Below are 14,212 nucleotides of genomic sequence, written 5' to 3' on the forward strand. Positions count from 1 at the left end.
ACACGAGAGCACGTTGTAGTGCTCCCTTGACCTGCATGGCTGCCACTAGTGGATTATGCTCGATATCTCAGTGAATTACTGCAGGACAGTTGTACTTGTTAGCGAGGCAGAATTAGATATACAGCACAGGGATACACGACGGACAGGAGAGCTGATACACAGCACAATGTGCGAAGAATATATCCATATTTGTAATCAAGGACATACCAGAATTCGCTTCTGCACTTAAAGTTGCAGCTGGTGAGCTATAAAATGAGAGCGTATGCGATCATTCCAACTCCGATGATTTCCCGAGTCAGGTGATCCCTGTGCATGCTCAAAACTGCGAATTTAATGACAACGGGAGAGGGATGGCGGGATTTTCAGTGGGCACCAATCCATTCTTTATGTGCACGTTTGTCATTGTAATCGTGCTTTCTCACTCTATTGTTGTAGCAGCGGCCCCGCCTACCCGGCATGGTATTTTCTCACACTTGAGGGGTATGACTTGCGCTACGTTCTATGTAGACTTATTATACTTCCACTTTCAATTTTGCACGCGTAGTAAACTTTTCTGAGCTATTTACCTCAGTGAGCAGTAAGCGCAATACACGTGGTACGACACTGTGTCCAGAACGACGTGCGACGCTTCTGAAAGGCAATTGTTCAGACTGTGGCAACCTACGGGAGTCTGATAGAACTTGTTTGAAACCTGTCGCATGCGGTTATTGATAAGGCATATAATTTTTCGCATAGTATGACGCGTTGTGCTATATCTGTCTTCCATTGTAGACATAATTTCTGCAGGTCTTTTTTATAGCCGCAGGGCATCCTGCATGAAATGTTCAACTCCTAGCTGAATGCACCTACGGAACCCTACGAAGTGGCCATTTTCAAGTGCATCCGCATGCGGAAATGCTATACTCAGGTTCTAGTTGCTTTCCTGTCTTCATGCGGCGTCTCTCCTTTCGCAGAGCTAACTGAGAATCCGATAGCTACCCAACATCCACCAACATGATACGTCGTTACAGACTAGTTGCAGTACCTCAACGATCGCGGCCGACTCCACCGACGTTGATCTTCTGGGATCGATCTGCAGCATCGGCGTGAGACATTTGTAAGCGTCGCAAGTGCGGTGGTTCAAACGCGAGCAGCTGATACATCCGTAAAAAGCAAGTGGCACTATATCTAGCGCTGATATGCGACATGATTAGCTGTTCCAGAGCATCTTTCAGCATTCTTGATTTTTTCCTCGTGTTCTGGACACAGCCTGAAGGACATGCTCTTGAAGCATATTCCATAGTGTTGTCCTTGGAATTCGAAAAGGCGTAAATCCATACAGTAATACGTGCGTTTGCAGCGCTATAGCCTTGAAGAAAGAGAATCCAGCCGTGTTTGCTGAACGCTGCACATATCAGATGATGCTGGTGCCTCCTGAGCTGCACACGAAGCGGCTGTACGGCAAGGAAGATGCTGGCTATCAAAGCATGGGCCTTGGAGCATGTACCCAGAGTAGACGTTTACCTGGATACCGGATCATCGGCCTCGGTATTCACCACATTGTGTCAAACTGAGGTTCGTCCTATTATAACTTAATGACGTTTTAACGCACGTGAGAAAAATTGGGGCACCGGTCGTCATTATCTCAGGGGAATAACAATCACATGCATGTGCAAATACGATTACCTCTTGTTGAATGAAGGTGTTGCAGAATTTTTCACAAGGTTGTAACTTTTCAATGCTTTTCGGCCTCCCTATACGTGCATGTGGGTTGGCGGCTGCTTAAACAGCATTACGAATGCAGATACAGGTTTATTTCTCGTCATGTTACAACATTCCAGTATTGACGGGACCCCAAACACTAACACATAAGTATATCGGCTGCTTTCAAATTTTTTGTATGAGACGTGGCTGAAGAAATTCCATGGAATGAGCGTAAGTAAAAGGTTGCAAATTACTTAGCTTTCTGCCTTCTTCATAAGATGAACCTTCAAGGATCTCAAAAAGCGGTAACTTACGCGTCCTATAGATGCACAAACACTTGAACTTGCTCAGTAACCATGCCAGATGTCTACGTTTTCTCAGGAAGAACACGATCGTATCCGAGCTATTGACAGCCAAGTACAATTGAGAAGCCACTGATCATAATGCCTAAATAATTTCAATGTAGTACAAAAGCGTCCCCCCCCCCCCCCCCCCCCCGTTGGAAATCGCACATCGTCGGGAGCAGACGGTGGAGGGACCTCAGGGCTCTGCCACATCACCCTCTTCTTTCTCATCAGCACGACAACACTGTAATATGGGATTGGTTCTTCGGCTGTCAGCTGCCCAGCTCAGAGCATTGCAATCTGTACCCTTTGTCGGAGATCAGTCGGTCAGAAAAGAGTACATTGCTAAAGGCCTTCGCCGATTCATTCTGCAGCCAGCAGGAACAGCTAAAGCTGTCGAATGCACGGCTTAAAAACTGTTAGCACAGCACTGCGGATGGATCGACACACCGCAAACGCGGATCACGACTTCGCAAAGTCGGGTCGAAGTTATCCCGTAGCTCGTCAGCGAGAAGTGGTACAACACCAGACCATGATACACTAAGCTGAGCATATCTCATGAGTTCGGGAAGCATCTCAGTCTTGCTGGAAATAAACACTGGCTTTCAACACACAAGCGCGCCCGAAATCTTTAAAAGACAATAAAAGGGCTTAGAAATGCCCGGGAAGCTTCCTAGACGCTGCCCATAAATGCTTCTCGATCATGTCAATGACAACAAGCTCTCCTGACATTCGAACTTAATCAAAACAAACAATGTTTTTTGTAGAAATATTCTTCGCATTTGTACAAAGCATTTGCGTTTAGACTATTGATTACATGAATTCGACGTCCTTGATGACAGATCTGATTTGGTAATGGTGGAAGTTTTAGCTGTAGGCAGATCAACCCTAGCGAAAATCACCGGCAGCTGGCCTGCCCTGGCAATAATTTTTCATGGGAGTTGCTAAATGCAATTCCGAAGGTGCCCAAATATGTTTTGTCATTTTTGTTGCACACCGTCGCTATACAAGTGAAGAAGAGAGGTAGCGATAAAAAAGGTCCACGTCTATTTCTAACACAGCATAGAAAGGAGTCGTGTATCAGTGTCGCCGCAGGCGGTTCGTGGGTCTGAGTGGGCGGAAAATTTTCTGAAGCCCTTCGTTGGGCACGAAGTTCAAATTTAGAATCGGCCAACCGCCCTGAAGATAAACGGTGTGGCGTTTTTCCACGTACCACTTCAGATAGAAGAGGAAAGTCGCTACTCGCTACAAATGCTGCTTACCAGAAATTGTCAATAACGCCTACGGGGGAAAATGTAAGAGTAAGCACTCGCCAGAGTGATTCGCACGATTCACGATTTGTTGCCCAACGACAGGCACTCTCCCGTCGAAGCCTCTTCGCCACAGCATCGCATGGCGCCACGACGCAGAAAGATGGGCCCTGCAAATTAAGCTCTTCATCACTGTTTGAAAGGGCTTCAAGATTACAAACTTTAGGTAGAAAAAAAATCAAGTCAGAATGTAACATTGACCAAAGTGACTGCGGTGCCTACTTAAGAGCTGTTGAGATTTAGGTTCTTCTATTTCAAAGTGACATCAATGACGCAAGCATAGAATATGGCTTATGTACATTCAGTATAGCATCATTTGACAGCAAGCACCACCCCAAAAGTCCCGCATCAGTTTTCTCATTGCAATCTTCAGGTTGCGCTTCAGCCTTCAAAGAGATGACAAAAGTGTGCGCATGTTTGCATGACGACCAGCGAAAGCCTTTAGAACGCTATGTCCGCCTGCAGCTACGGCGCCTGCCCTTGTTAGAAGGATCGAAACCTTGGTAATCAATTACGGGCACTAGCATTCTAATGGCGCACTAATTAGAGTCATCACCAATACGTGCACAGGGTCTGTTCGGTGTCTTCGAAGTCCTCTCGCCCGGCTGTGACGATCTTGTCAAGGTCACCCGCAGGCTCTTGCTTGCGCGCGCATGCGCCAAGAGGCGCACTTGTGCGCACGTGATCTTGCACGTGTACGAATCAAATTGGGAGTTTCACCCAAAGGCCAAAAAAAAAAAAGCGATGGCGAGGTTTCGCTTCGCGCCGAAGGCGTCTCCGAACGCAGGCACGGTAACAAGCGTGCCAGCGGCGTTGGAGGCGTTGCATCGCGATGGTGCACGAGATGAGACCGAAGAATAAGGGTCGGCGTTGGTCAGCATCCAAAGAAAGGATTACGAAAACTTAGCTTGACGTTCACCACGGTGTGGCGGGCATGCAGCAGTGCGTGCAGCAACGCTTATTTGCATGCGCTCAACGCTCGTGCCCGCAGAAGAAGCCACGACGCTGCCAGGCAGGGTTTGGCAGAGTCGATTAAGCGGATCGTGACGGTGCGTCCTCTTGGCTTTGTCACTTTTGCAGACAAACGCACTGCTCGTCTCTCGAGTCTCTAGAGGCCTTTCAACCCTCCTCGAGCCGGCAACGCACGCGCGCTGCTACCATGACAGTGCGCATTGAGCGTCCGTAAAATTGCTATCACTATGAAAAGAGGCTGCGACACAGAAGTGGCGAAATAAATTCGCCAACGATTACGACACTCCCTAACGCGAAATTTGAGCGCAGCTCCATACGTGTTTTCATTTCACGATGTATTGGCTAGCGCGGACAATCTGTCTCATGCGGCCCGTCGCAAACGGAGTGAAGCGTTGCAAAACGAACTGACACTCAAGCACAACGATAGCGGCGAGCAGAGTCTGCGGTAATCGAAAATCGGATCTGCGGGTCAAGCACGTCGGCTTTCATACACAACTCGTCGAAGGTTCCAGCGTAATCACGTGGCTTGCAGAAAGTACTACACAATTCTCGTCGCGCATATAATCGGGCTTCCAAATGTTGACACTCACTTTAGTATACGCTATAGAGGATGAAGGCGAAAGCCTGCCCGCTCCCGAGATTTTCATTACATTACTTCACATTTTTATTCGAATGCATTGTTACTTCCTATTACTTGTTTGCTCCCACCAAAGGTCGTGGATTCGTCTGCCTTAATTAACTGCGCCTTAAATACAGTGGCCCTAATTACCACCAAAGGCAGCGGGTTCAACTCCCACCAATGGCTGTAGGTTCGAGTGTCTTAACTAACTCTATCTTAATTAACCGTGTCTTAATGAACTTCGCCTTAACACCAAAGGTAGATAGATGGTTCGACTCTCGTCCTTCACAATGTGCATTGGAATCCAACTTGGAGATATGGCCGGTTCACCCATGTCTACATATTGTGTCGTAGGTTCGAGTGACTTCGCCTTAACACCAAAGGTCGCGGGTTCGACCTTCACGAAGTCAATTGGAATCCAACTTGGATATATCGCCGGTTAGCCCATATCTCCGAGTGGGTTTGACTCCCACCAGAGGTCATAGTTCGAGTGCCTTAATTAATTATATCATAATTAACTGTACCTTAGTTACCTCCGCCTTAATTAACACCAAAGGTGGTGAGTTCAACTCCCACCAAAGGTCGAGGGCTCGACTATCGACGTTCACGTCAATTGGGATCCATCTTGTATAAATGACCGGTTCGCCTGTATCTCCAAGTGGTTTCGACTCCCACCAAAGGCCGTGGGTTCGAGTGGCTTAATTACCTCAATCTTAATTAACTGTTTCCCGATTAAATTTGGCTTAATCAACACCTTAGGTCGTCCTTACACTTCTTTGCCTCGGCTTCACGCTTCCTTATAAATAAATTGATGGCCTAATTCACCCTGAGAGCGAAGGTCGTGGGTTCTACTTCCACCAAAGGTTGTGGATCTTAACGAAATTCGTCTTAATTAACACCACAGGTAGTCGGTTCTACTCCCGCCAAAGGTCCAGGGCTCCACTCTCTGTGAACTTTAGTGCTATAACGCTGGACAGCGTAACGCCGGATATGGAATTTCTCGACCCATGAGCCGTCTAAGGCTTTCGCCTTTATACTATGGCACCATATCGTAGTCTCGTGGGGCACTCTGCTTTCCTTCTCCCCTTTCGCCATACTATCCTCCTCCACCTTCCGCCTCATGCTTTCACTGTAGGCTCCTACTCCACCTTCCTCCTTGCACGCTCTTCTTTCATCTCCCGCTGCACTCCGCGTTCGCTTTCATCTTTCCCTGTGCTCGTTCGCTCGGTTACGAGGTACAACAACGCCGAGGCACGCCGACCTTCTACGCAAAAACGGGCGCCTAGGAGCTCCACTCTCGAAAAAGAAAAATGCCCTGAACCAAGGGACGAGTCGAGGCTGGTTCTCTTAAGAGCTGATGTTGTAAAACGGAGAAACATACCGAAATCACTCCATGTTGCAAACAACTGATGGGCAAAGGCGCGGCGGTTGCTGAAGCTTTATGACTCGTTCACACTGGGACAGTCGGCGTCTAGGGCGTCGTGTAACCTTTCGCCGGCCATGTGCATCATGCCATCTCTTTAACCACTACAAAATACAAGGAGAGAGCGCGATATGTTACTTCTAGCGCGATCTGCCGAGTACGCGCTAACAAGACCGCACAGTCTTATCGGCCCAGTGAGCTTTTTTTTTTACGGTCTTCTGCGCTCGTGTAGAGATTTTTGTCCTTTTATTTTTCGCGTCAGTGATACTTGCGTTCACGCTTGTTGCGTCACGTTATGCTTGTGCTTGGCGTCGTTCTTGTCGGGCCGAACTCGCTAATTCCCCACAGCCTCTATTAACGCCGCCACCGTCTCGGCACTCGACGCGGCCTTTTGAGACGACTGCGAGTGGACTGCGAGATAGCGAATTCGAACGGGATCGGCGCCATCTGCAGACTTCCACGGGGGAACGTTCATTTGCTGGCTCGCGTTCCGATTGGTCCACGGCGAGGTATTCGAACAGCAGCGGCAGCAGAAATTGGCCTGAAACCGATCTGCGAGGAGAGGGCCTTTCTCGGCGTAATCCGCCCCCGCTGCCGCCGAATCGGATTCTGCGCCGCTATAGACTCCGAATGCCTTAATGTGAACAAGAATCATCATCATCATCATCATCATCATCAGCCTGGTTACGCCCACTGCAGGGCAAAGGCCTCTCCTATACTTCTCCAATTACCCCGGTCATGTACTAATTGTGGCCATGTTGTCCCTGCAAACTTCTTAATCTCATCCGCCCACCTAACTTTCTGCCGCCCTCTGCTACGCTTCCCTTCCCTTGGAATCCTGTGAACAAGCACTTACGGTGAACTCCTGCGGTGATAAAAGCGGCGGCGGGACTGAAAGAGCGTTGTTTGCTTACTGACGTTGATGCCTGCGGTCGAAGACGTAAACACATAACAGAGATTCCACGGAGACAAGAGCTGCGGGATTGATTGATGCTTACGCGCCAAGCTTTGGCGACGTAAACGTGCGCCAGACGTTCGGTACGATAAGGGGAGTAGAATGAGACAGCTCAGCTATCCTGCCGATAGAGAAAAACGCCGGTGTTATCAGTCAGGCAAGCGCTGTGCTGTATAGCGAGGTATATTTGACGTCTGCTGCAGTCTACGAGACTACGTCATGCAAGAAACAAAAGCCAGACACGGCCGGCGCGAGTCAATGACTTCGCTAAGGAGCTCCACTGCAGTGTGCCCCTTCAGGTGACTTAGCAACTCCAGTCGTACAACCGTACGAGTGTTTAAATACTCAACGCTCAATATTTCTCTATATTTGAACGCCACTTTGCACTGTGATACCATTTATATCAAACCATGGTACCATTTATGGTACCATTTGATACCATATTTATGTTCCCTATGACATGTACAAGTCAACTAACCAACCGCTTTTTGTTCTGTGTGTGATCACAAGATATCCAGGTCCGAAAAATGCCAGCCCCGCTTGAAGTCAGCAAAGAACACCTTGTCTTTAAGTATGTTGGAATTACTATAGGCGCTCACTGAGCCCGCTGGATTGCAAAAGAAAGCACAACAATGCCTTAACAGTCTTCTGATACAACACATATTCATGTCAATGCATGGAGGATTGTCTCTTCTGACAGAGGTTGGTCATTGAACTAGTTGAGCACAGCGATAATTGACAAGGTGCTCTCGGACTCAGAGAAAACTCCCTTATTGGAAAAGACTCATATGTCCCGTATACCATTATCGTGTAAGTTGGCATGAGTTTATATTGGAGTATGCAGGTTCAAAGCTTAACAAAGGAGGAAAAAATCTGTTAACAACAATTACGGTATTTTCTATGCATGAACACCTGCCGGCTCATTTGCGATATAAGTTGTGTGGTGATCCAACCGTAAAGAACCAGAAAACTGACAAATGGCATGTCTGTGTGGGGGCTGATCTGTCAGCCGGCATCGTTGGGAAAACACCGGCTGTGCTAGGGGAAAAAAACCGCCTCTGTCGGGGAAAAAAAGAAACCGGTGGAGACCCCAACTCTAGACGTGCTTCAAGAGGATACGATGAACTTCCAGCGCACCCTGCCGTGCGCGATTACGTCTCTCCGGACCTCCTGTGCAACCTACAAAACTAGGCGTGCGTTTATGTAACCTCGTTAGAGACAATCTGCGTATCGCGTGTGTCAGCGGTTCTCGCGGACTGTTTGACTTGCCTCACAACGCGCCAAGGCTCGAGTTGTGTGGCCCTAAACACAGCCAGTCTCTGGCCTAAATTAAGCCAAAACTATCACCTAACCGCGGCTTCGCGGCCCACAGAACCAGCACTGTGTAGTTAAGCCTCTCGTTGCTGCACGCTCCTCGCCATCGCTTCTCCGCCCGACCACAGCGTCCTCGAGGCGGCAGATTTCAGTGGGCACTTCTGGAATCCTCGCAGAGCCCACCTCCTCGTCTTCACCACCACACGCCCTCTCATGAACGCCGAGCTAGCTGGGCTCCTCAAACGCCCGCCTCTTTCCCGGCATGCCTCGTTCACGGAGAAAAAATATGTGACGTCGTCGTCCCTGAGTGCGCATTCGGAAGTGAGGAGAAGGAGGGGGAACCGGAAAGAGTCTAAAGAAAGGAGCGCGCAGAAGACGGCGGCTGTCGGGCTGCGAGGCCAGCAGACTGCTTGACGCCTGTCCTGCAGTCAGAGCCGGAGAGGGGTGGGGAAGAGTGCACTCCCCCCCCCCCCCCCCAGCCCCCACACGAGTTAGGGGGGCCGCGGCTATGTTTAAACCGCTTGCGGGCAGCGCGCACTCGTCACTCCGGCGGCCGGACAGGCGAGCGTCCGTGGAGTCCAGGGCCTCGGAATGCGGAGGGTCCTTCCACGCGATGAGAGCCTTGCGCGGCTTCCCGAGCTCTGCGCGCCTCAGTGGAGCGGAGACAGCTGGCAACGCACATTCCCAGTGCTGTTGCTGTTAGTGCGCAGTTGTCTCTCGAATGCGTGACGATCGCTCCTGTAGCGCCTGCCTCGAAGCTTTCGTGTTGTCCTAGAATGTACCATTTAAGGATACCTTTAAGGAGTCCACAGACATCAATGACTCTTCGAAGCAAATTCTAATTTGAATGGGGGATGCTGAGAAAGCTTTAAAAAGTTATGTGCTCGATTCGGTGTTAGTCCTCAAGTTGCGCTGGTAGTTTTGAAATGCTAAAAAACCATGCCGAAAGCCACAAGGCAGCTGCTGCATTGTAACACGATTCTTGCGTGTTGTAAAGAGTACGCCCTCGTGTGTTTCCGCACATGTCTTCACTCCGTCTATTTTTTTTTTTTCTTCCTCTTATATGTTCAACTTTCCCCGGAGTGGGTAGTCAGTCCACCGAACTCAGTCCTGTCTCCAGAAGATATTTTCAATCACCTACAAAAACATACATTGCTATGGCAACTTATTGCGTTCTTTATGGAACAGAGCAAGAATAGCGACAGAAGCGTCAGCACGGCCTCATATTTAGAAGCGATGTAGCCGTTCCCCCGTTTGGCTCTTGCAAAGGCGTGTTTCTGTGGCTTGTAGCTTTTACTAGTCGGTGATTGTCTTGTTGCAAATGGTAACGTTGCGTGTAACCCGAATCCTGTAATGGAGACAGATGCAGATGGTGGCAACGAGGCTTTGCTTTAACGACCATTTATCTCAATTTTTTTTTTTGTCAATGTGTTTTAAACAGTGTAAGTTGTGTGCTATAGTTGAAGCACTCCTTACAGCGCAGTGAAAGCTGCTGGACTCCCTAGCAAATAGGTGAGGTGAATGTTCCTCAGAGGTGTTCACCCGTATCGTCTGTTCGGCTTCGTTTCGCCACATTCCGCGCCTTCCGAATCGGAAGGTACTTTGATTCACGATATGCCATAGTTCTCTGTGGGCCTCTCCCTCTCGCAAACAGCGTGACGTCATGGGCCGTGCGCCAAGCGGAGTAGGCGCGTCATGTGCAAAGACCTTGTGGACAAACGGCTTCTCTCGCGCTATGGGTATACCATGTCATCTGTCGCAATGGATTTGTCCGAGTACTTGAGTTCGCTGCCAAAAGCTGCCCGTCAGCGGTACGCCGAGAAGCTATCCGCCTGCAACGAGCAACACCCCAATCCTTCCTCGCAGATAGCTGTAGTGTTAAGAACGGCCCGCTGCAGTGCAAGTTTTGCCGGCCAGTTGCGACCGTGGCGGCAACTTTCCTGGAGCGTCGCCGCAAACCTCTAGCCACGGCGTGACAAAAGCGACTGTGTGTGAACAACAATACGTGCGTCCTCGACTCTCCGTCGCTGGAGCCGAGTTCGACGAAGTCGCTATTGTGACTAAACGGGCTCGGCGGACCAACTATTGTTACTGAGCCCGCGGGAACGTCTACTTAGACCCCTTCCCACGCGCCGACCAATGCGCCAGACAATGGGCAGCCGGCGGGCGCGCTGCAGCTCGGGGAATAAATGCCCCTACGGTGCCGGGTCGTGTCCCCTACGGTGCCTCGTCAACTCTCCTACGGTGCCTCGTCGTCTCCCCTACGGTGCCTAGTCTCCCCTACGGTGCCTGGTCAACTCGTCTACGGTGCTTGGGCGGCCGTTTCCGTCACCTGAGTATCGGGGGAGGACCGAGTGTTTATAAACCGCTGTTGGGCGACTGCTCAGGACGCTCTCTCAAGCAGTCATGTTAGACAGATGTACTTTCTCAAGCAGTCATGTTAGACTGATATAAATACTGTAAATAAACCCATATTCCTCGTTCTCGATGAGAAGCAGTCCTTCCCTTCATCAACGTCCTCAGCGTGGATAAGTTGGACAACGGCATGGGCCAGCTACCTTCTAATTCATGCCCGACTCCAATCTTGACAACGGATCATGAGCGATGGGATTGAACCCCCAATTCTAACAGTAGAAAAACGATCGGATGTTCGCCGAACACACGATTCGGCGACATAATATGTTCACCTCGCGAGCACGCCTGGAGCATACACTAAGGATGCAATAAAACGTACCTGTCGCTTAAGACTTACCTCCTTGCCATGGAGGCACTTGTGCGGACATTTGGTTGAGCTCAATGAGCGTTGAGGGGGCATATGACTAACATATATATACGATAGCGCTCACAAAGCTCTATCACGACTGAATGGGTCCGATTGGAGCAAAAATCATAATCGGAAACTCCTTTATAGCAGCAGTAGCCGCACTCCATCTGGACCTGGCTCGGCCGCGATCAAAACTGCCCCTCTGTCAGAGGCAGTTTATACATCGGAAACGCGAACGTGACCACATTTGTCCCGACGGTTGCTTCGTGTGTTCGCGCTCTAAATTAACATCACCCAGCATGAAAGCAGCAGGACACTACCAAGGCAGCTGCCGCATAGTTGTATTTTTCAAGAAAGGCGCTAGTAAACTTTGCAGATCTTGTCGGCGTCTGGTGGCTGCCAATTCTCGCGGCGCGCGGCCAGCATCCACGTTTGTAGCTGGTTCTCGTCTGGGAAACAAAACAATGACCATACCGCTTCCTTTTTTTCGTTCGATTTACGCATCCAACCGCACAATAGCCCGCCGGCACGACTAACCAGCTCGCGAACGCGCACGAAACGCACAATCAAAAAGTCATTTTTTTTTGCCCGAAAGGCGAAGCATCGATTGCGATAGTTAATTAGTAGACACCTATACGAAGTGAGCACAGTAGTGATACCGGCCGTATCAACTTGGAAACATTCGCTTACTAATTGAATTAACAAGCATGGTGCCAGCGCGCGTAAGCAAACATGAACACATCACACTCGATGAGCGCGGACACTCGCTGTCAGAACGCTGGTGTGAGCAAGCGCGGCCGCAGCAGCGAGCGAAGTGACCTTCGTGCTGTCTATATACGCCGCGTTTACATGAATGCGACAGAATGCGCCAGTAGCGCATCACCTTTCCTAGCGCATCACGAGTAATGCGATGCGCCAGCGTTTACATGTAGCCCATTACCCTTGGTGCGATGGTGGCGCGCGCGGTGTCGCAAATCGAAAGGCAGAGCAGCGCATCAGACGCTCCCGGCGCCGCGCCGTAGCTCGGCGAGCGTCTGACGTAGAAGGTAAAGCAGCGTTTTCAGACGCGTTCGGCGCCACGCCACGCTGCAGGTCAGCGAGCGCAGCAGATCAGCAGCACATTCAATTTCCCAGAATTCCTAATGCGATGCGATCGCGTTTACATGCATTGCGAAAGTCGATCTACTCGTCTCAATCCACCTCGGTCTGGCGCATTAATGTGACGCGATTTCCTAGCGCATTAGGCCCGTTTACATGGATGCGATGCGCTAGAAAGTTGATGTGATGCGATGCGGTGCGCCAGTTGTCGCATTCATGTAAACGCGGTTTATCGCTTCAACGCAAGAGCGGCGAGAGCACAGCGCGCACAACGGTATGAGCCGTCTGCAGGTCCCTTCCAAGATACGGCGTGCGCGACCGAACACGGCTAAAAGCACGGCCGCGCAAAGTACGCACTTGTTGGCGGAGTCCAAGCGGCCTCCCCTCCCTCCCGCGCTGCCTCCTCGCTTTCATCCATGTATGGCGCGCCAGACTGAGCTGCTAACGTCAGTTCCCCTTGCACCCGCTCGTGAAATACGCAGTTGCTGCCCGAGCACAAGACCGCCTCCTTCCCTCCTTCCCATCCACCCCCGGCCCTTCGCGTGACGGAAGACGGCGCGTTTGGTCACCGCTTTCTTCCTTCACGCGCGCCAGATTGAGCCGCGAACGTCAGTTCCCCTTGCACCCGCTCGTGAAATACGCAGTTGCTGCCCCAGCACAAGACCGCCTCCTTTCCTCCTTCCCATCCCCCCCCCCCCCCCACGGCCCTTCGCGTGACGGAAGACGGCGCGTTTGGTCACCGCTTTCTTCCTTGACGCGCGCCAGATTGAGCCGCGAACGTCAGTTCCCCTTGCACCCGCTCGTGAAATACGCAGTTGCTGCCCCAGCACAAGACCGCCTCCTTCCCTCCTTCCCATCCACCCCCGGCCCTTCGCGTGACGGAAGACGGCGCGTTTGGTCACCGCTTTCTTCCTTGACGCGCGCCAGATTGAGCCGCGAACGTCAGTTCCCCTTGCACCCGCTCGTGAAATACGCAGTTGCTGCCCCAGCACAAGACCGCCTCCTTTCCTCCTTCCCATCCCCCCCCCCCACGGCCCTTCGCGTGACGGAAGACGGCGCGTTTGGTCACCGCTTTCTTCCTTGACGCGCGCCAGACTGAGCTGCGAACGTCAGTTCCCCTTGCACCCGCTCGTGAAATACGCAGTTGCTGCCCGAGCACAAGACCGCCTCCTTCCCTCCTTCCCATCCACCCCCGGCCCTTCGCGTGACGGAAGACGGCGCGTTTGGTCACCGCTTTCTTCCTTCACGCGCGCCAGATTGAGCCGCGAACGTCAGTTCCCCTTGCACCCGCTCGTGAAATACGCAGTTGCTGCCCCAGCACAAGACCGCCTCCTTTCCTCCTTCCCATCCCCCCCCCCCACGGCCCTTCGCGTGACGGAAGACGGCGCGTTTGGTCACCGCTTTCTTCCTTCACGCGCGCCAGATTGAGCCGCGAACGTCAGTTCCCCTTGCACCCGCTCGTGAAATACGCAGTTGCTGCCCCAGCACAAGACCGCCTCCTTTCCTCCTTCCCATCCCCCCCCCCCACGGCCCTTCGCGTGACGGAAGACGGCGCGTTTGGTCACCGCTTTCTTCCTTGACGCGCGCCAGATTGAGCCGCGAACGTCAGTTCCCCTTGCGTGCTTTCACTCGCACATACAGGATACGAAGCGCGGCGATGTGTTATCGCCCTTGGACCTTATACGGGACATGACGGCGATGGCGACGGCAAAAATGCGCCTGGATTGTCC

The sequence above is a fragment of the Dermacentor andersoni genome, chromosome 10 (genome assembly GCF_023375885.2).
Source record: "Dermacentor andersoni chromosome 10, qqDerAnde1_hic_scaffold, whole genome shotgun sequence".
Taxonomy (NCBI): Eukaryota; Metazoa; Arthropoda; class Arachnida; order Ixodida; family Ixodidae; genus Dermacentor; species Dermacentor andersoni.